General features: G+C 47.3%; 1 protein-coding gene across 3 annotated transcripts in view; it reads right to left on the bottom strand.

The window, feature by feature from the left end:
* Positions 1-22,354, bottom strand: part of Zbtb7c (zinc finger and BTB domain containing 7C) — a 326,604-nt gene extending 304,250 nt beyond the window's left edge. For 2 of the 3 annotated variants that reach the window (XM_074069858.1, XM_020159586.2), the window contains exon 1: positions 22,170-22,354. The gene's annotated coding sequence lies outside the window, so the exon portion shown is untranslated. Of the gene's footprint in view, positions 1-4,982; positions 5,097-22,169 lie in introns of all 3 variants that reach the window. The other variant, XM_074069857.1, reaches the window with a different exon arrangement.
* Between the last annotated feature and the right edge of the window lie 503 nt (positions 22,355-22,857).

Below are 22,857 nucleotides of genomic sequence, written 5' to 3'. Positions count from 1 at the left end.
ATCCCTGCCCTTTCTGCTGTCCCTACTATGAACATCTTCAGCGCCAGTTCACCCCTCAATCCCGATGCCACCTTGTTTTGGTTTTTTCACTGTTTCAATGAATAGTCATATCTCCTTAATGAGAGCATATGGTCCTTAGGGGCAAGAACTATGACTTACATTTTCATACAGACTTTGCACGGTACCAGCAGTGTACTAGGCATACAGAAAGGATGAAATAAACTGTTGTCAAGTAACTGATTATTTAAAAACTGTTTTTAAAACACAATGGTGCTCATACATGCCTTCTTGTACATACTGGGAGATCTATGAGATAGGCTGGCTTCAGCAAACTGATTTTTAAAGATCTGATTTCATTTAAACTGACAAATACTAGTAACATAGAAGGTGGAGCTAGAAGAGAGAGATTTGTGCACCCCTACCCATCATACATGGAAGTCACTGGTGCATAATTGATCTAGAACAAGTGGGGATAAAAGGACTCTTTAGAAGTGCAAATCAGGACTTACAAACTATGTTCACTTAAGGAATTCCCATGGTGCACACTCTTCTTTTGTTTACAGGATTAACTTGGTCTTCTCTCTCACCACACACATGGTCTTTATTTGGACTAAGTTACTCTTCAGCCCAACTCTGCCTGAGCCATCACACTTTCTAAATGATTGCCCTGAAGTCTGAACTCATGTGGAGGCTTTAGAGAGTGAGTAGCAGGTTCACTTCGCAGGTTGCAAAACTGCATTTTGCCATTTATGCAGAGTGATGTGTAGCATCTAACTCTTTCTGTGTGTGCCTTGTGTGTATCTTTGTGTGTTGGGGTGTGGGTATCTGTGTGTATGTGTGTAGGTATGTCGGTACATGTGCTCCTATGTGTGAGTACTGGGCCTGTCGGTGGGCCTTGTGAACTCTCAAAGGTCTACACCACCCTGGAAATGGGGTTGACAAAGACAGGCTGGGGACAAGTGGCCTCAGAGACACAGAAAGAGGACTCGGGTTGTGGTTCAAGTGGTAGAGCGCTTGCCACCTAACATGCGAGAGGCCCTAAATTCACTCACTAGCCTGCCCAAAAAAAAAAAAAGAGAGAAAAGATGTGAATTCAGTTCCTGACTCTGCTCCTTTCTAGATGTGTGAACCACAGTAAAGCCCTTCACTTCCAAGACTTTCAGTTTTCTTGCCTTTAAAGGGTTGTGGCAGAGATTAAAAATAGGCCGATGCCCTCAGCCCAGTGCCTGATGCAGGAAAGCATCCCTGGGACGAGGCAAAGTCTTCTGCCTCACCCTCCATCCAGGATGACCTAGGTCCAAACCCCAGCCTGCCTGTTACTGAGTGGCCAGCTGATGCCACAATCCCATACTGTGAGGCTCTCCCTTGATAAAAGATGAAGAACTGGATCAGTCTTGAAAAGGAGACAGCTCAGAGGTAAAGCAAGCAAACGTGCTCCGTAATACTCTATGGAATTTGCAGAGCCCAGCACAGTGCCTGGCACAAAGAGGTACTTAATACATTTGTTTTGTTTTTTGAGACAGGATCTTGCTATGTAGGTCAGGCTGGCCTCAAACTCTCAATCCTCTTGCCTCAGTCTCCCAAGTGCTGAGATTACAGGTATATGTCACCATGCACATATTTTTGAATGAATGTTTAAACTATCTACGTGAGGTTTCTTAGAATCCCTTCTCCACATTGGGAGACCTCCTGTACTCAGTGAGCTGGAGTCAGAACTCAAGGGAAACAGTTTAAGTGTGCTTAAAGATACTGTCACTGGTGTTAGATGAACGATGGTCACCCAGGCACAGGGACAGAGCTGGACCGAGGATCCTTAATAAGGGACTCTGATGGGCTGTCCAAAGACACCTTTGCTTCTTTTCTGTTTTAATCAAAATCAGTAATTATTCTTGTCTAACTACAAAAATAATATAGGGCACCCAGTGTTATGATACACAGCAGACATGCCAGCTACTCAGGACATAGATATGAGGAAGATCACAGGTCAAGGCCAGTCAGACAAAAAGTTAGCAAGATTCCATCTGGACAACAACCTGGGTGTGGAGGCTATGAGGAGGGCCACAGGAGGTAGAACAGTCCAAGGTCAGCTCCAAGCAAAAAGCACAAGGTCCTATCTGAAAAATAATTCAGCAAAAAAGGACGGGGGGAGGGGGAATGTGGCTCAAGTGATACAGCACCTGCCTGGCAAGTACAAGGTCCTGAGTTCAAAACCCAGTAGCACCAAAAAAAAAAAATTATGCTTAGACTAGAAAAAAATAGAAAATACAAATAGATTCAAACAGGAAAGATTAATTTTAATAATATTTTAACACTCATTGTGTTCGTACACATACATGCATTTTTTCCTAAAAATGTCATCATACCCAAAAAGTGTCTTTTTGCTTAGTAATTGTAATCATATTTCCTAAGTACTCCACAGAATTGACTTCCCTGGTCAAGAAAAGAACTTAATTTCTCAAATCAGTTTTTTTACACAAACTCAGTGTGTCTTTGTCTAGCAAGATACACAAAAATCCAAACAGTCATAAGGAATATAAATAAAATTCAAAGAAAATACCCTACTCTTGTGGCCAGATGGTCCCAGACATAACATTTAGGGCCCAACTTTTCATAACTACTGAAAATTGTTTGAAAATTGTAATTAGTCATGACTCACCTGCTTGGACCCTTCCACAGCTTCCCAGGAGAGCAAAGCTCAGGCCCATTGTCTCCCAACCCACTCCTCACTGGTAGAATGAGACACTGCCTTCTGCCTATCACCAGGGTGGGGTTCCAGTCCCATGTGCCCTGTTCTGCTGTCCCCTCCCGTCTCAAAAATAAATGCATCTTTCTTCCTTCATCACTGTACTCTCCACATAGGGAAACCGAGGCACTGAACAAGTGAAAGTGGCCATCAAGAGAGAACTGGGAGCTGCCCTGGTCTCTCTCTCCCTGCTCCAGGCCTGTGCACCTTGATAACGAACCCTTTCTCTGGCTCTTGCTAGGGACTCTCAAATTTACTTTCATATGCCAATACAAGTGAGGACAAAGGACCTAACCAAGAAAGCCACAGGCAGGGCCACAACAGACCCCGGCTCCTACCCTCCTCGGTGATGCTGCTAGAGGATAGCATCTTGGTGACCACCACTATGTGACCACCGCGTCCTCAGGTCTGAATTGGCCAGCAGGGTGGGGATGTCCCCTCAACATGGGCCTGTCCCCCACTGGCCTTGACCTCCCACTGCTTATATGATATCTCTCAGCACCTTTCACATTCAAGAGCTCCATGAAGATCTAACCACTACCCTGCTTTTCTCAGCAAGAAAAATGATCCCGCAAATCTGAAGAATTCGGCTCAACTTCCATGCTAGGAAGGCCTGAGCTAGGATGTAACTGTCTTCTGACTCTCCCAATCTCCTCTCCGCTCTGAGTACAGTTCCTCGGATTTCCTGATGCAAGTCAGTCAACTCTATTTTCTTTTTGACAGTCCTAGGGCTTAAACTCAGGGCCTCACACTTGGTAGGCAGGCACTCTACCACTTGAGCCACTCTGCTATCCCTGTGTTGTGTTGGGTTTTTTTCAAAATAGGGTCTAACTATTTGCCAGGGCTATCTTTGACCCATGATCCTCTTGATCTCTGCCTCTTGAGTAACTAGGATTACAGGTATGAGCCATTGGCACCAACTAGTCAGTTACATTTTCCATGGGATAATAAAACTCTATTAAATTAACCCAGCAACACTTAAAGAATTACTATGCTCACACACACACACACACACACACACACACAAAATATATATATATATATATATATAAGCAAGACTCTGATTCTCAGTTATCAACCATTTCTTAATTAACCGCCTTGTTTCTCCAACTGGAGAGTTCATGGGACCCCACCTCACCCCTGCACTGAAGGCTTGTTAAAGTATAGATGGCTCCTAGGTGCCACTCTTACAGTTTTCTGATTCAGGTGGTCTGAGTGGGGTGGGTTTGGATCCTGGGCATCTCTCACAAGTCCCTAGGAATGCTAATGTTGCTGACCTAGGGTAGGCCCTGCTTAGGGAACCACCACTTGGAAACTCCTCTTCTTGCCTAGCTCCCCTCTGTAGAGGCTCCAGCAAAGCTGCTGCGGCACCAGCCATCTCCTTTCTGTGCTAACCCCTTTCAGCCTGTCGGTGGCCTGGCTGCAACTGCCTGCTACTGCTCCATCAGTTCCCCTCCACCTCCTTCCCACCCCACCCCCTGCCCCTGCTGCATCTCCCAGCTCCAGGGAAAGCTTGGCTTTCTGCCCCCTTAGTTGGCTTTTTGCTCCATACCAGTTGGCAAAGGCTGAAAGGAAAAGCCTTCTACATATGGGTCCCAGCAGGGTGAATTCCCTGTGACAGTCCCTTGGATCAGAAGGACAATTGTACCCCTTTCAAAACAGAAGGTCTTCCCTTCCCATCGCACATGGGATGTCTAATAAGTGCTTGTATCTACATACAACTGGCTTCTTCACTAGCTGGTTTTTTAAAGCTTTGAAGAGTTCAAAATGAAATGCCCTTTCTTTAATCCCCAAATACTGTTTTTCTTTCCCAGGACGTTTTTTAAAAAATATCTTAAAATAGTGTTTTCTGAACAGAAGCCCAAGGGCAAGTGGTGGCCATCTTTCTTGGGGGTGGCCTGATTCTTGCTTGGAGTTATTAGGTGTGATCAAAGGCTTGCTGCACCGGAAATCAAGGCCTAAGTTAGGAGGTCCTCACCCTTGAACTCACTCTTCTTGGGTGCTGGATGAGAAAATTGGGTAAAATCAGGTCGGACTCGCACAAGGTCCTAACTGAGACCACTTACAAAATGGAAAGGTGGCTGTGGAACTAAACCTATGAGCTGGGGTACCAGCAACCTACACAGGAGACAAAAGGGTCTTTGGTGACCTCTACACTGCCTTTCTGCCACTTCCTCCTGTGCCATATTAGTCAGTTCAGCAAGGCAAAGTCGAGAGATCAGGTTCAGTCTCCACTCACCTGCTGACCAGTGACTGCTCCTGGTCCACTCATCTCAGCTGCAGGGATGCTACCTGGCTGTGTGAATTCAGGAGGAAGTGGCCTGGGTGACCTCCGTCAATGCTTCCACACAGTCTGTTAGTGAGAATGGGAAATGGTTTGGGTCAAATGTGTTGATGGATATGCTTTTTTTCTTTTTTCTTTTTGGCGGTACTGGGGTTTGAACTCCAGGCCTCACACTTGCTAAGCAGGTGCTCTACCACTTGAGCCATTGCAACAGCCCATGAATATACCTTTGATGTGACAATGCCTTGGCATTTGTGAATTATTAATAACCCGGAGAGGAACTGATCTTGTCCAAGCACTGAAGAGCTCCACCTTCCAGGTTGGGATTCTGTGGGTCCAGGAGGGGCCCTGCCCAGAGTATGGGCACCCCTTCCTTACCATACTTCCTACAGCTTGGCTTTCTCTGCAGGGAAGGTGAGATGGGGCATACCTGCTTGGGTTGGGAACAGAAGGATTCCTTTCCCTCTTTTCCTCTTGCTACAGTCTTTTCTCTAAACCCTTTCTCCATGCCTATGTATATAAAAAAGTTACATTGACTTTACACCTAAAATAAGTGAATCCTATGCCATGTAAATTAGACTTCGATAAAGCCATTTAAAATGTTCACATTTTCCAGTTGTGGTGGTGCACACCTGTAATCTCAGCAGCTGGGAGGTTGAAGCTGAGGCAAGAAGACTGTGAGTTTGAGGTCAGCCTGGGTTGCATAGTGGGATCCTGTCACAAAAAGGATGGTAAGAAGGAAAGAAGGAAGGGAGGGGGGAAGAGGAAGGAAGGGGAGAGGGGAGGGGAGGAGAGGAGAGGGGAGGGGAGGGAAAAAGAAAAAACAGAAATCTCTCTGGGCTGGGGAAACAGCTTGGTCATTAGTGCACATGTATGTACTTGACCCTGCATTTGATCCCAATGCCACAAAAAAAATTTTTTAATTGACCAAAAATGTAAATTTTTAAATGTAAAAAGTTTATTTCTTTTTTTTATTAAATTTGAATCAAAACTAAATGCAATTTTGGTCAGGACACCTTCAAAATGATCTCTCTCTCTCTCTCTCTCTCTCTCTCTCTCTCTTTCTCTCTCCCTAAAGCAAAAGCCCCTAATTGAAATTAAACTCAAAGGGCAGAGTTCAAGTGATGTGGAAACTGTCCTAACCAGCCTGAGGCCTGCCACTCTGGGCTCCTGAGGTGCCTGACAGACTGCTGCCTCTTCAGCAGCTGCAATGATGTCCCTCACCTTCTAGAAACCAGGACCCTTCCAGACACCCAAAAGGACATAGATCTGCCAGTCTTGGGGTGCTCTTTGCAGGTGCACTTTCAGATTGAGCATTGGTGAGCAAAGCTGACCGCACAAAGAAGAGGCCACTGGTGCCTGGTCCCCAACCTTGGCCACCTCCAGCATGCAGGCCCTGAGTTAGCAATGTCAAGGTGCATTTCTGCAACATCTCCATCACTGCCATTGCACTTGAAACTCCCATGGCTCAGCAACTTAATTCTCCATGCACTGAAATAAGGAATAGACTCAATTTGGCGCCTTTTTTTCTGAACTTCATAAAGAAAACCTCCACACGATCATTTTTTAAAATCCAGGTGCATGTGAGTCAACTCCCTGTATAGCTATCCTTATCTCAACCAGCAAAAACCCTTGTTCCTTCCTATTATTGCTTATACTCTCTCTACAACAAAATTAGAAATAAGGGCAAAATAGTTTCTGCTGGGTATTGAGGGTGTGGGGGGGAGAGGGAGGGGGTGGAGTGGGTGGTAAGGGAGGGGGTGGGGACAGAGGGGAGAAATGACCCAAGCCTTGTATGCACATATGAATAATAAAACAATAAAAAAAATAAAATAAAATAAAATCCAGGTGCTTCATACCTGCAAGACCTTAACAAAATGTCTCAGAAGTTTCTTTGCTTCCTGCTGCTCTATTTTGTTTGGTCAAATCAAGCACTGCCATTGGCACAAGGGGCAGGATTTTCTGGTGATGTTTACTTGCAAGAGCAATTTCTGAAGAGCTCTCTACAGTATCACAGAGCTCAACTAAGCCAGAGACTGGGCAGATGACTCAAGCAGGAGGTGGAGAGTTAGGGTGGGAGGCCAGGGAAGATCAGATGCAGTTGGTTCATTTTTATTTTGACAAATCTTTTCTTTTTAATCATCTGTAGTGATCACACACATTGTGCTGTGTGTGTGATATATTTTGGAAAGGTAATGAAGTCTGGGGAAAAGGCAGCATAACTCAGTTCCCAGCTCTTAAATCTTTGCTTAGAAGAAGGATAAAATCAGATTTGTGTGCGTGTAAAAATTATAGGGCTGGCACATAAGCAAGGGCAAAAATTAGCCAGGTTCTACTACTATATTGAGATTTAGAACATCGGAGTACAGTGACTACATTTTTCTGCAGAGATCTTTACAGCTATTTGGAATTATGAACCCATAATATGCAAATGCACGAGGTTAAGAAATACACATTTTTGGCAGAGATGGAAGATGTTATAATGTGTGCTGTAAACGGCCATGCGTATGTGTATAAAACCAGCGTGCACATACTAACTGGTCGATTATCCCCTCTAAAACCACACATAAATTCTCCTGACAGGAATTGGAATCTCGCACACATCCCAAGAATGCACGGACTCCTAATGTGCTGTGTGTGTATGAAGGATGGAGTATAAACGACTACAGAAAGGGTCACTGAGGAAGAGAGCTTTTGGATTCTGGCATCTGACAACAAAGGGTTCAGGGCTATATTTTCCTTTGAGCATGATGATTATAGTACTAGTAGTGGTCAATGACATTTATTGAGCTTGGGGTCGTGTGACAGCACTGTGCGGGGTGCTTTCCACCTACGACCCTGTTTAAAGAAAGGGAATGAGTGTGGGGGGTGGGCGTGGGTGCGCATGTGTGAAAAGTGTGAAGGTGTGTGTGTTCTATTCAAATGTTTTCCCACCCTGGCAAATGCCACTTTCCCAGGGAATGTACCAATTTATAATGGCGAAAGTGTTAGCTTGTCCATAAGGCAGAATTCAGTCCACAGGGTACCCAGTGAAAAAGGGCAGAGACCTGGTAGTCTAAAGACCAAGACAAATTGATTTTAGACCCAGAGCCAAAAATCTAGGAAATTGCCATTCCTGAGCAAAGAACAGAAAATGAGGGAACTGCAGTCCAGAATCTGAGAAGAGGTAACAAATTCCCAAAATAGAATAGTGCTGAGTCAGGTCTGTGCAAATGCAGGGACTCCGAAATTGTAAGGAAGGAAAAGAAAAGCCTTTAGTTAAACAATGGCTTTTAATGACTTCTGCAAATAGGCGACTGCAAGGTGGCAGGTCTGGTACTAAAGGAATAAGAAATTGCTGGCAAAGCCATGGAGGGACAACAAAACATGATTTTCAATATTGTAAGCAGAAGAATTATTTTATGAAACAATTCACTATTACCACCTCTCTCTCCATCCCTACCTTTCTGGCAAAGCAGTTTAGGAAAATATCCAAGAACCCCAGGTAGACAAAGACAGGCACACACTTACCTGTTTTCCAATGGTGGGTAAGGAGAGGACCTGGGATTCTGCCATCTGCCTTCTCATCTGAACTGCCCAGCTCGTAGGTGAGATCTCTGAGTTCTTAGAAACTAACTGAAATCTGAATTAGGACATGATTTGCAAAATGGACATGAGTGATCTAGCATCAGAGCTAAACCACAAAGAGGAAACATTTTGCTTGCCCTCTGTAAATAATCTGCAAGACTTCAGGCAAGAAGCAAGTCTGAGGTAAACACAATGTCACTAGCTGAGATTCTGATCTGCCACCTACTAATCCTTTATTAAGGCCCAGATTCCCAAGGGCTGGAGACCATCAGAAAAATAACACGCAAGTCTTTGTGTTTATTTGTAAGTTTGTACTAGGACAGAGAAACCTTGAGATTACAAGGATGAACATAAATCCACTGGAGGAAGCTTATGCAAACAGGGGCCTTCATTCTCTTCACCACACACTGCCTAATCATTACCAAGATTTACTAACCTTCAAATCATTTCCTCTGTTCCTGTCTACTCACCACCAGCCCCCCAGCACATACTGCTTGGCTCAGAATGACTGTAATGAAAGAGGAATCCTTACCCTCCGCCATGGGCCACAACAGTGTGCTCACCAAGTTACATGGCTCTCGGAGAGTGAAAACCTAGCTCTGTTCATCTGCAGAATTATAAAGCACATATAAGCTCACACCTCTGGGGTGTCTTAACACCTGAATTTAGTGACCTGCTATTTCTTTGTGCTGGTAGTTGCATTTTTACAACAGTGTTTTACGTGGTTCCAAAAGCAATTTTCTAAAATGCCACCTGAATGAGAAATTGATCCAGTTTGGTGCTGGACTCAAATACACAGTTTTCCTACTTGGTATCAAGTGGGTTGTCTCTTCCTAAATTCTCCTTATTTAAGGCTAAAATCGAAACTATAAGCATATGAGCACTCAGGTAACCAAGGCGGAAGAGCCAGAAGTGAACTAGATGGAGGGGACCAGCCTGCAGAAGTGATCCAATTATTTCTCCAAACCTGACCTCTTTAACTGATTGTGTGTCCTCCTGCTTCTATACCCTCTACCAAGGGGACACTCAGCTTAGCTCGGCCCACGCTATGCTAGTCTCACTGCTAATCTGTTGCCCAGGCTGTTCCCACACCCTGAATACACTCTGGGAATCTTGGTGTCAGATTTGGTAAGCTCTGTCACATCCATGTCAAGCAAGGTAACCTAAACATTCCAAGCCTAAATGGGAATGATGGAGTCCAATGGAAAATCCCAGGATGGACTTGCCACACAGGAGTTCTAATCCTCCTTTCAGCTCCCGTCTGGAGGTTCATCCCAAAGCCCACATTCTCTGACCCTAAGCACTTGCAGGTGTCCTAACTTCTTCTTTAAGCGCACTTCTTTAATGCCTCCACGTAAGGCATACATGTCTGTACATATCAACATGTGCCAAGCAGATTTTCAAGTCCTTGAAGGCAAGACTATGTTTTGGTCTTCTAAGCCCCTGAAGAATTTAGCCCAGGACCTGAGCTAGCTCAGGGACCCAAAGGAACGTTGGTCTCCTTATGGGATCACAGATTCCCTCTTTGCACACACGCAAAAGCAGCAAAGCGCCTTTGTGACCAGGTGGTCTGAGGCCAATCAGCAACTCTTCAGCAACTTTCACTCGTTGCCTTTAAGCCCACTGATGAAGTTCCATTTATTCCATCCCAAGCTGTTTCAAAAAGCATCCTGAGTGCGGGGAAAAAGGAACCCTCTTACACTGTTGGTGGGAATGTAGACTAGTACAACCACTCTGGAAAAAAATTTGGAGGCTACTTAAAAAGCTGGACATCGATCTACCATTTGATCCAGCAATACCACTCTTGGGGATATACCCAAAAGACTGTTACTCCAGAGGCACCTGCACATCCATGTTTATTGCGGCACTATTCACAATAGCCAAGTTATGGAAACAGCCAAGATGCCCCAGCACTGACGAATGGATTAAGAAAATGTGGTATCTATACACAATGGAAGTTTATGCAGCCATGAAGAAGAACGAAATGTTATCATTCGCTGGTAAATGGATGGAATTGGAGAACATCATTCTGAGTGAGGTTAGCCTGGCTCAAAAGACCAAAAATCGTATGTTCTCCCTCATATGTGGACATTAGATCAAGGGCAAACACAACAAGGGGATTGGACTTTGATCACATGATAAAAGCGAGAGCACACAAGGGAGGGGTGAGGATAGGTAAGACACCTAAAAAACTAGCTAGCATTTGTTGCCCTTAATGCAGAGAAACTAAAGCAGATACCTTAAAGCAACTGAGGCCAATAGGAAAAGGGGACCAGGAACTAGAGAAAAGGTTAGATTAAAAAGAATTAACCTAGAAGGTAACACCCACGCACAGGAAATCAATGTGAGTCAATGCCCTGTATAGCTATCCTTATCTCAACCAGCAAAACCCCTTGTTCCTTCCTATTATTGCTTATACTCTCTCTACAACAAAATTAGAGATAAGGGCAAAATAGTTTCTGCTGGGTATTGAGGGGGGGAGCGGGAGGGGGTGGAGTGGGTGGTAAGGGAGGGGGTGGGGGCAGGGGGGAGAAATAAACCAAGCCTTGTATGCACATATGAATAATAAAAGAAAAATGAAAAAAAAAAAAAAAAAGCATCCTGAGCCCCAGGCAGGACAGGTGACAGGACTGGGGCGAGATGATGGGAACCAGATCCACCCTCTACCTGTGAGGGGCCCAGTAAGGTATTCACACTTAGAGATAAGCCAGGAGTTCTTCAGGTCAGACAGGGGAAGCAAGTCCCCTTCTTTACAGAGGATTGGTCTCTCCCAATCCCCTCTGTCCCCAGGGCTGCTCCACCATCACTGCCCACTAGCCTGCAAGGGTTTGGGCCTAGAACAACCTTGCTCCCCAGACTCTGAAGCCAATCCTGACTCTGAGACAGAAGAGTTTCAAAGCCCACTGAGGCCAGAAGGATCCACCAAGGATACACAGGGCCCTCCTGGAGAGGCTGAGGTCCCACACTGTTCAGATAGCGAGGAGTAACCATGAGAGGCAGCTGAGGAGGACCATGACATGGTGACATGAGCTGTGGTCAGGAAACCCTGTACTCACAAATAGCCAATCAGCCCAGAGTCCCTTCTGGCACCCTGTCCCCCACCTCCAGTTCAAGGGGCCCAACACTATCCTTGGCCTTCCATTTTCCTTCACCAGGGTTGTGTCCAGAGCACATTAACCTCTTTTCCCCGACACAAAGCTACATCTCATCTCTGTTCTGGTCAAGCTTTGGTCCCAGAGTGTAAGTGCCACCCTGCACACATTCTCTCTCCTTTGTACTCCACCCCCACCCAGCTCACAGCAGGAGCTCAAGAAATACTGGCTTCATAAGTCAAGGTTGACTGTATGATTTGTTTTCCAGGAAGTTCAGCCGAAAATTACTTATTCTACTCTTAATCCTTAAACAACTAAGCCATTTCATTCTTTGAAATATCTCCTGCACAATAGTTCAGCAAACTTATTCTTTGAGTGCCAGAAATTTGCCTGTATTCAGAATAATCGAGGATTTCTTTGGAGGTGTGGCTCAAGCAGTAGAGCACCTGCTTTGCAAGCATGAAACCCTGAGTTCAAACCCCTGCCCTGACACAATCTTTTGTATCAGTAAAAGACTGTAAACCAAAAAAAAAAAAAAAAAAACAAAGGCTATATAAACCAAATTATCCATGTATAAGGGATATCAAATAATCAAGGTATAACAGTCAGATCACAAGATATATTATTTGGACAAAAACATTAGAAATATACATTCACATGTATGTGCCCATGCACAAGTATTCAAATGTCTTCAAACTGAAGGAACCATGAATGTGCTGCACGTGGTTGGGAACTGTAAAGAGCAGTGAGAAAGATGTTTCGCTTGAGATACCCTTTTGTACTTTTTGAATTTCAAACCACGTAAGTGTTGACCTATTCGAAAAAATTAAATTAAAAATTCAAAGCAAACAATGTGGGGAAAAGCAATAAGACAAATCTAGTTTAGGAAAACATAAAAGAGAGATTCTCACTTAAAACCTGTCCAAGGCAGCCTGTTAAGTCATCTACGAACCACAGAGCCCAAGGAGGCCAGGGCTGTGGGGGAGGAGGTGGGGTCTGCTGCCTAGTCCCCAGTTGCCTACTGGGGTGACCTTCAAGAGTAGTGTAAACCTCAGTTTCCTCATGTGGCAACAGCAGTGTTGGACTAGCTCCTAGAGCACTCAGATCCCTTTCCTGTCTGGGAGGTAGAGATCCCTCCAGGTAGACACAGCTAGTTTCTTGATGACAATGTGACTTAAAGAGGAGAGCTTCCTTTTCCCTCTAGAAGGCTGTGGTGGTGAGACAAAACCCCAAATACCCCTCACCAGAGTACAAAAAAAAAACAGTGCCTCTGATTTCAGGAGCTGAAAATACACTGGGTCCTGCCCTTCCCTCCAGACACACCTGTCACTGTGTCCCTCCCTCTTCCTACATCCTCTCTGGATAGGCTGTGTGCCCATTTGTGAGAGAGCTGAGAAAGTTTTTTTTTTTGTGCTAATATTTCCTGTCGAGCCCTTGCCATCTTTCATGGCTGCCATTCATAGCCCTCTGGGATGACCAGGGACAAGAGGAAGGTTCAGAATTTCAACACAAAGAAAACATGGCACTGTTTTAAAATAACCATGCTCCTGTTCACCTCCAAAACACACATCTTTACAGGCAGCTTTATAATGGTGACCAGACACTGCCCATTCTTAGAGAGCTTTACTGGACAAGCTGTCCACATAGAACTGTGTGGCTAGACTTCAGAAATGGGCCCCCCAGTCCCCTCTGCTGCCCAAACCTTTTCTCTACACCCTACCCCACACTCTCTTCATGCTCAGCAATGGCTAAATTGACTTTTCATGTCTTCTCTCAGGAACTAGAGAATACCAGAACAGGAATGGCTCTTAGAGAAAAGTCCAACCTCACACTAAGCTGGGGAAACTGAGATCCATGAAAGTGGAATGGTTCCCTCAGAAATATACCATATTATCACCACTGGGCTAGAACAAAAGTTCAAGGCTTCCTCCCTAATTTGCTTGCTTTTGATGTGTTCCCTCCCAGGGGCCCAGCTGTTACCCCTCTCAAGACAGTTCCCCAAGTAGTCCAGGCCTCCCCTAGATTGTGTCTCCCAACTTGTGTCTCAGGCCACCAGCCCAGAGTGCTACCCAGTACTTGGACAATTATTTCATCTTAAAGTGATAACATTTTGGATATACTGGGTTAAATAACATAGCTTACTAAAATTCATTTGACCCAATTATTTTTTACATTTTAAAAATTTGTCTACTAGAAAATTTTAAATTATACTAGTGGCTCACATCAAGTTCCCATTACACTGTGCTGCTCCAGGTCAGCTACCATTCAGCCAGGATCAGCAAAACTGACCTGGTTCATTCCTGTCTCTGTAGCCAGGCATTCCCATTGAAAGGACCAATAAGGTCCCAGGGACACAAGGAAGCTGTGTGTCCCTGGCAGTGACAACTGGATTAAGCTCCTGGCTTTAGGAAGTGCATTTCTCCCTTCATGTGAGTAGGGAAGGAGGGAGAGGTCTTGGCACCTCTTGAGTCACGTGAATTTTGCCTACACGTGAGTAGCTGCCCCCAATGGTCATTGTTCTGGTAGACTTCATTTTATCCCCTGAAACAGGAGACAGAATGGGTAGAGCAAAGAAGAAGACTTCGGTGTTTAGGGTACCAATCCCCAGTCTTTTCTCCTCCTCTATCTGCAAGCTAGGAACAGAAGTTTGCCAAATAGATGAGTAGTGGTGGTTTCTGTGCACCGGTCCCTAGCTCTTTGTCAGGTTATTCTGTGCTCCATGTGTAAGCACACCTCGCTTTCCTGTCAAGCTGGTATTAACACCATTGCACCGACAAGGAAACCAGAGCTGAGAGGGGTCAAGTAACATGTCTAATGTGACAAGGAAAGTGACCAAGCTGTGGGATTCAGATCAGGTCTGACCAGCTCCAAAAGCTATGCTCTTCATCATGCCTTAATTTCTTGGGCTCAGTTTCCTCATCTGGGGATAGAGTGGAGAGGGGTCCTCACAATCCCAAGGACTCACCCTCTGCTGAGACTAGGTTCTGGGCCCTGGGGGGTACTAGGCTGAAGAGTCTCTTGCCACTCCATAGCTTGGGCTGTGCCTCCCCCCAGACGCCACTCTATGAGTCTCCATGCCTGCCTTTCTTTCCTCTGGGTCCCTCTACTTTCTGTCCCCAGGACGTTCAGTGCTTCTAGGCCTTCATACAAAATTCCACCTAATCCTCACCTCCTCCAACCACCCCCCCCCCCGCAAATGAAGTCACATTACTGTTTTGGGGTCAGCCTTCCTGTGCTGCCATTCCCCCTTCTTCCTCCCACCTTTTCATGCTTTGGCTTCTGGGATCCCCCAGCCAAGCACACTCTCAAAGGAGACCTTGACATCCAGGAGCTTAATTCTGGTCTCACCTCCCACAGAAAGGATTTTATTCATTCACCAAAGTAGTTCCTGAGTCCCTACCCTGTGCCAGGCATGCTTCCAGACCCTGGGGCACAGTAGAGAGGGAGGCAAGGCCCAGAGATCCTGAAGGAGGGGAGGATGTCCTCCAACGGTGATTGATGTCCTAAGCATACTTTCCAAATGACATGGGATCAAATTTCTCAAGTTCCTCCTGCTTCTCTTATTTTTAAGTCAAAGAATGATGAGTTAGTGGGCACTGATAGTTTGGTGGTTTTTTTTTTTTTTTGTAACTTCTGCTTCTCTTATTTTTAGGTCAAAGAATGATGAGTTAGTGGGCACTGATAATTTTATTTTTTGTAATGGACAAAGAAGGTATGGTTCATTACTTGAAAGGTGTTATACATCCTAACAATGTGTTTCCAAAGAACAAGGTAACATGGGTGAAAGTGCCAGAATTTGAACCCCTAACCCTTAATGGATCATGCACAGAGGCGAGCTGGAGAAGGATGTTTTCAAAGCACCTTTGCATGTGCTGGGGAGTGGGGAAGGATTGGTTTCCTCACTGAAAGTCCAGCAGGTAAAAAGTCTTCTAAGTGGGTGAGGACACTTTGAAGACATTTTCCTCCAGTCAGTGCTTCCCTGTGGGAATACGTCAGATTCCAGAGGGAAAAGAACCTCTCTTTAGCCGAAGGTGGCACTGGTTTTAAAAAGTTGGGGAACCATGTGTGTTGCCGATTGTATTTGATGTGTGTGCTTTGGTGTGTATGTGTGTATTTGTGGGCACAGAATAAAGACTGGAAGGAAATACATCAAAATTAGGATATTGCAGCAAGTTTTCATTCTACTTTTTAAGCTTTTCCGCATTTTCCAAATTTTCTCTCAGGACTTTCACTGCTTTTGTAATCAGAAAATAAAGAGTAAGCCAGGTGCCAGTGACTATTTGCCAATAAATCCTGATTACTTGGGAGGCAGAAATAGGGAGGATCAAAATTCTAGACCAGCCATAGCAAAAAGTTTGCAACACCCCATCTCAACAAATAGCTGGGTATAGTGGCACCTGCCTGTCAACCCAAGCTATGTGGGAAGCTGAGATGGAAAGGACAGCAGTTCCAGGCCAGTCAGAACAAAAAAGCTCATGAGACTCCATCTCAACAACAACAAAAAAGCTGGGTGTGGTGGTGCTCATCTATAACCCCAGCTATTGTGGGAAGCCTAAAATAGGAGGATTGCTGTCCAGTTTTGCCTAGGCAAAAAGTGAGATCCTATCTCCCAAACAACCAGAGCAAAAAAAGGCTGGAATGTGGCTCAAGCAATAGAGGACTTACCTAGCAATCAAAAAAACCCTGAGTTCAAATTCCAGTACTCCCCCAAGTTAAAAAATAGCAAAAAAAGCAGGGAGCAATGATGCATTCTATAACCCCAGCACTCAGGAAGTTAAGGCAGGAGGATCCTGAGTTGGATGTCAGCCTGGGCTACAGAGTGAGTTCAGGCCAGCCTGGACTCATAGCAAGATCTTGTCTCAACAATAACAACAAAAAATCAGTAAAGGGAATGCTAATAGTTTTTAAATTTCCTCATGAATCTATTTTTACAGGCACCGTTTCAGTGGGGCTTGGAAACCAGCAGGGTGTGAAATAAGAATGAAATTCCCCACTCCTGAGGGGCTGAGTGTACCCCTTGGCCCTCCCTGCCTCCTCACTGGCAGACAGCTGTCCACAGCTGTTCTGAAGAGGCTGCCAACGAATGGCACTGATGGAAAAACACAACATTCCTGACTCTCCAAGGATGGTATTATGCTTGGAACTCTTGCCCGCCAAAGAAGGAGAGAGAGAGAGAAAGAGAGAGGGAGAGGGAGAGGGAGAGGGGGAGAGAGACAGAGAGAGAGAGAGAGAGACTGAAATCTGGAGGTGGGTAACTCATAACATCTGTCAGAAAGCCCTCCACCTAGCCAGCCTTGACCATAGGCTTGTGCCTGCATGCCAACTTCCTCTCCTGCCATACATCAGACAATGCAAGGACAAGCTTTATGTCTGCCTCTAGGCTGAAGAGATCCAGAGGGCAGGGCCCCAGCTCATTCATCGTCACACATCCAATAGCACTAATCAGCATCTTCACTCACCAACTGTTTACTTAGCACTGCTCTGTGCCAGGCACCTGCTCTGGTGTTGAGGAAACAACAGGTAGCAAAGCAAACAAGGTCCCTGCTTTCCTGGAGCTTACACTTTAATGAGAAGATAGACAATGAACAAGAAAAGAACCAAGGTTACATCCCAGATAGCGCTGAGTGCTGTAAAAAATACAGTGCAGAGGGAGATTTCAGTTGAGACTTAAAGGACAAGGCAAAGCTAGCTGAGGAGGATCCAAGGGATCAGAGGGAAGGGCATTCCAAAGACAGCACCCAAGCAAGAGACACTCTGGGTGTTAGAGAAACAAGGAGTGGGGAGGGAGGGCACAGGGAGTGGGAGAGGTCAGAGAGGCAAGCAGGGGTCAGATTCTGCATGGCCACAGAGGGTTATGCAAGGAAACAGCCTGACCTGCCTTCCTGAAGGAACCTTACTCTGCGGGCGGGTTGTGTCACCTGGACTGGGCCATGACAGCCAACGTAGAAGGACTTCATCCCCAGCGGCTGAGTCCATGATGATGGCTGCTCCTAGCAAGTCCTGGTGGTATGGAGTGGCCAATGGGCTTGGCTCCAGAGCTTTCACAATGACCATGGACCACCCCCCTTCTCCACAATCTGCTCCCACATTCTTATCCTCCTGACTGCCTTTCACAGTGCCATAGAGCATATGGATGACAACAAAGAAGCCAATCTGACCGCTGTCCACCCATGCCCAGCCCATGGCATTGGCTCAGCAAATGCTTTCTGTGTCCAGCCTAGTGCTAGACACTGAGCACACGGACCGGAGCTGCATATAAGCCCCACCCTGGAAGGCAGCAGCGCGTGAGTGTGTGCACCCGCACCTGGCGGGCCAGCTGGACCTCCCCTCTCCACCCAGGACTCCTACCTAAGTCTTCTCCCCTTGGTGAAACCTGAAAGCCCCTGAAATGGTTCTTAAGGACAGATCAATTCACACTCAGGTGAAGCAGGGAGAAGAGCTCAGTAGTACAGCTCCCTCTGCCCCACTCCATCCCCATTCTTCCCTCTCCACCAATGGGGGGCAGAAAATCTGTTGAAACTCAGGAATGAACCTGTAACCAGTAGCATGGCAGGAACTATTTATTTCAAGACAAAGGAGGGCTTTGGTGTTGGTGTGAAGAGTGAGTGGGTGGGTGAGGGGACCAGCTGGGACTGGTCTGGAGGTGAGGGAGTAAGAAGTGTGTGCCTCACCCCTCCTCCAGCAGCCCTCACAGAAACACCTCAGCTTGGAATCACCGGAGCCAAGGTGAATTTGCCACTTGCAGAATCTCCTGCATAAAAATCATTGTTGTCATTGCTCTCAAGAAACAGTTACGCTCCCTTTGGTAGGTTTATATATTCTGCCCTTCGAAGTATCAGGCTGAGGTTTGCCTCCCTGTACAGTGGGGGCAGTGCCTGAGAAAAGGTGCACACTTGGCCCTGGGAAGCCCATGTAGCCTAAGTCCCCCCAGTAGTGACATTCCAAGATGCCCTGTGGGATCTGTCCACACAGGTCAGGGTTCACTCCCATGTGGTTGGGTGGCAGGGTTCTTTTTTTTTTTTTTTTCTAGTGGGACACAGTCATCCTGAGGAGAAGTCAGCACTGCAGATGGTTCCAGACCCTTGAGTCTCTTCTTCCCAGGAGGGATGGAGGAGTTATAAATAGAACATACTCCTTTAACCGTATACAGGCACGGATCCCACACCCCCGCCCCAGCCTCAGCCAGCTGGTCCCTCAGCACCTAAGTTCCCACAGACTGCTGCTAAGGAAGGACAACTGCCCACTCTCTTCAGGCCAGAGAGCAAAATACCTTGAGATCATCTCAGCCTCCAAGAACTCCATATGTAACCCCACAGCCCTGTCACTGCAGTGCTAGGCAGGAAGAGGGTTCAGAAACATGACTAGGGAATTTCTACACTCCAGCCTGCCAAGGAAGCCCAAGCTGCATGCTAAGACTGTATTAATGCACTGAAAGAAGTAATTGGAAGACCATGCTCCCCCCACTCTGCCTCAGTTTGTCCAACTATAAAATGAACAAACAGTTCAACAATCTAGCTTATGGGGGTGTTTCTAATGCTCATGAAGTTAGGTATGGACTTGCAACACCGTGTATCAGACCCGCTAAGGGAATTGCTTGCTGGTGAGATTAGCAAGCAATGAAAGTGAAAAACCCACCAAATATAACATCTTTTATCATTAGGATAGCAAATCTTGCTTTCTTCTACAGGAGCCCCAGGCAGAGCAATGGGGACACTGATTCTTATCTGTTCAAGACAATAAGAAGAATTATATTGCATTTGTCTGTTTTTTTCTTTTATTATTCATATGTGCATACAAGGCTTGGCTCATTTCTCCCCCCTGCCCCCACCCCCTCCCTTTCCACCCACTCTGCTCCCTCCCTCTCCCCCCCCAATACCCAGCAGAAACTATTTTGCCCTTATTTCTAATTTTGTTGTAGAGAGAGTATTCTTGATACTACATGTCCAAGAACACTTCCAAAATGTTCCCTCTTACAAACTACTTCTGAATAATACAGATTGACACACACCACACCCAGTCCTATTTTGACTTAATAAAGTTCTGTCAAGCCATACATAACATGAGACTGAAGGTTCAGCCTTGCCCTAGAATATTTTGGCGGTGGTGGATTTATTTATTTATTTATTTATTTATTTATTTATTTATTTATTTACCAGTGCTGGGGATTAGAATATTTCAATGTGAGGGTAAAAAAGTTCTCTTCATCATTCTATTCCCCCACCCTATGCACATGGATAAGAAACAAGTGGCTAAAACCTAAATGATCAACTGGCATCTCTTTAATTAAGACACTTTGTTTACTCAATAAAATACACAGTAAAAAACATTTGCTGAAAACCCACTCATTGATGCTTAATAGCTGTGTCAAATACTCATGACAACATTTAGTCCACCACCCCTCAGATAATTGCTCTTCTTTCTCATTTGCCATCCACAAGAGCACACAGCATTTGTGTCCAAGTGTAATTGATCCAAAATTGGGCTCCCTTTCAAAAATATCTATAAAACCTAATTACCAGGAAAACAGTTCTGGCATCATATGGAAAGTGGGTCCTTCAGTGAGACAAGTGCGAACTCATCTTAGCTAATCAAGTCCATATTATGTTACCAAAGGAGTCTGAGGAATTTGGGGTAATGAGGGGACAGAAAAAGTTGGGATAGTGTCAGACTGGACTCTGCAGTGACAGTCCTGATTTTGTTAAGCTAAGGAAAGGAATAGGAAATAATATACCATATTCGCTGGCAAGTATGGATTTAGGAAGTGCCAGATAATAAGCCTGTGATGGACTCCGGGTCTGGAAGTAGCATTTCCGACCTCAAGGCCAATGAGGCCTTACTCAGGAAACTGTCCACCGTGGCCTGGGACATGGATGTCATTGCTAGTGTCTCTGGGCACTTAGCACTGTGGCAGTCACTTCCTTCCTTGGATCTGGCATTGCTCATTTGTGAAATGAGAACTCCTAATATCTAAGGTCTCTTTCAGCCCCCAAAATTCTGTGAACTTTAAAACAAAGAGCACCCTTTATGCTCACACATTTGAGGGGGCTGGGGGGACAGAGTGGGAGCAGGACCAAGGAGAATGAAGGACTGAGTGTTTCCAATGCTCATGAAATTAGGTATGGACTTGCAACACCGCGTATCAGACCCGCTAAGGGAATAATGATTTCTTTCAGCCCAGGACAGACCTACCAGGGTGGTTCTACCTGGCTGCCCTGGATTCCTCAGCCTGGCCAATGAGGAATGGGGCCAAGCCACCCGGCCTCAGACCTCTCTGTCAAAGCTGGACATCTTCCTCTTTTAAGGGGTCTTCTCTACCCACTCCCACCCTCTTTCTGTCCCAGAGGCCCCAAAGACCCTAGCTTTGCAATGGTCCAGCAGGACTGCACCAACACATAGCACAAGCTTCCTCTGCCCTGTGCTTTGCCACCGAGGCTCGGGTACGTGCCACCACAGCTATGTAGGTTTCAAAGGTAATAAGAGCTGTCTAGTGTTTTTGGCTCCTCCTGGCCTTCCTCCTAGCGAAACCAGAGATGCAGGGGGAATAACAAAGCAGCACGATTGCCTGAGACAAATCGTTTTCAAGGGAGCAAGAGTCAAGCACATCATGAGCGAGGATGCGCGCTGTTCCGGTGCGTGTGGCTAGGAAGAGACCCTCAGCTGCACCGCGCAAGCGACAGGTACTCGGCCAGGCTCCGCTTAACTTTATCAAGGCTTGAAGGAATTGTGTCCGCGAGCCCATTTTCCCCAACTTCCCAATTTGACAGCAGCAGTGATTTGAGATCCCGTCTGTGAGCTACCTCGGTCTAGGACCCACACGCAGCCCTCAGGCCTCATTGTGAGATGCAGAATCCCAGCGGTTCCAGCCCCCTTTCTAATCTTCAAGCGAAGAGTGCCTTGTGCGAGATGCGGATTCCTAAGTCCCTGAAAACTGTCACTCCCCAAAATGCTCTTGCGGCTTCCCGGCAGAAGTGCGGCAAAACTTTTGGCAGAAACCACCTGTAGCTGCCAACAAACACGCCCCGCCCGGGCCGGGAGGCTCCACGGAGCCCCGGGCCGCACGCGCCCGCAAAAGTTCCCTTCCAGCCCCGCGGCCACTTCGCTCCCGGCCGCGGTGCCAGCCAGGAGGCCCGGCGCCCTCTCTCTGGCTAGCTCTCCGCTGGCTCTCCCCTCGTTCCCTCCCTCCCTTTCTCCCTTCTCCCGCCTCCTCCGGTTGCATGGCTGCCGCACGGAGCCCCTGAATAGCCACCGCAGCTCCCCCCCCCACCCCCGCCTCTTGCCCAGCAAGCGGAGCGCGCCCCTGCCCCCGCCGGCGCCCCAGGGCTTGCGGACCGCCCGCCTCCTAGCAACGATCCCGGTGATCGCTTTGGGGCGCTACTGATGCCCAGCCACCCTGTCCGCGCCCCACGACCTCGCGATCGCAGCCGAGGTGCGGAAGACACCCCCTGGCAGCGGGTGCCCAAGCCCCGCGCGCGAAGCCGCTCACCTCTGCGCGCCTCCGTCTCCGCGCGCCTCGCGCACTTGGCGCCCGGCAGCGGTGCTCGCGTCCTCCTTCGCGGCGGCTGTCTGTCCGTCCCTGCGCTCGCGAGCAGCGCTGGCCGCGCCGCTGTCAGAGTCTCGTGGCGGGGCTGCGCCGGCGGGTGTGGAGTCGAGCGGTGGCGGCGGGCGCGCGGACAGCTCCTCCCTCCCGGTGCTGCGCCTCCGCCCTCCTTGCGCCCCGCCTCCCGCGCCGCGGCTGTCAGCCCGGAGCCCCGCGCCCGGTGCCCGCGCCGCCGGCTCGGGGGGCGCACGGGGCTAAAGGGCCCGGATGTCTGCGGTCGCCTCTCCTCGCTCGCGCCCGCCTGCTCCCCTGCGGCCCCCTCCCCGCCCTGCCACACATGCACTTGCTGTGTCCCAGCTTCCTCCCGGCTCCGTTAATTTCTATTTTGACAGTAACTGTGGCGAGTAGGCGGCGCTGCGGGGGACGCCCAGGACCTGCGGAGGCGGCGGGCGGGAGTCAGGCCTCTGCGCGGGGGCGGAGTGGGGGGCAGAGCAGAGCCACCAGCCTCTCGGGGCTCCGCGTCTTTTTTCTTTCTTTCCTTTTTTCTCTTTGCCTCCTCCAGGATTTAAAGGGACAGCCCCGGCCGAGGCGAGGGGCCAGACGGCCGCGGTTTCTCCGGTCTCCAGACGCCCTC

Source organism: Castor canadensis, chromosome 4, assembly GCF_047511655.1.
Source record: "Castor canadensis chromosome 4, mCasCan1.hap1v2, whole genome shotgun sequence".
Lineage (NCBI taxonomy): Eukaryota > Metazoa > Chordata > Mammalia > Rodentia > Castoridae > Castor > Castor canadensis.
This window is presented reverse-complemented; position numbering and strand designations above follow the sequence as displayed.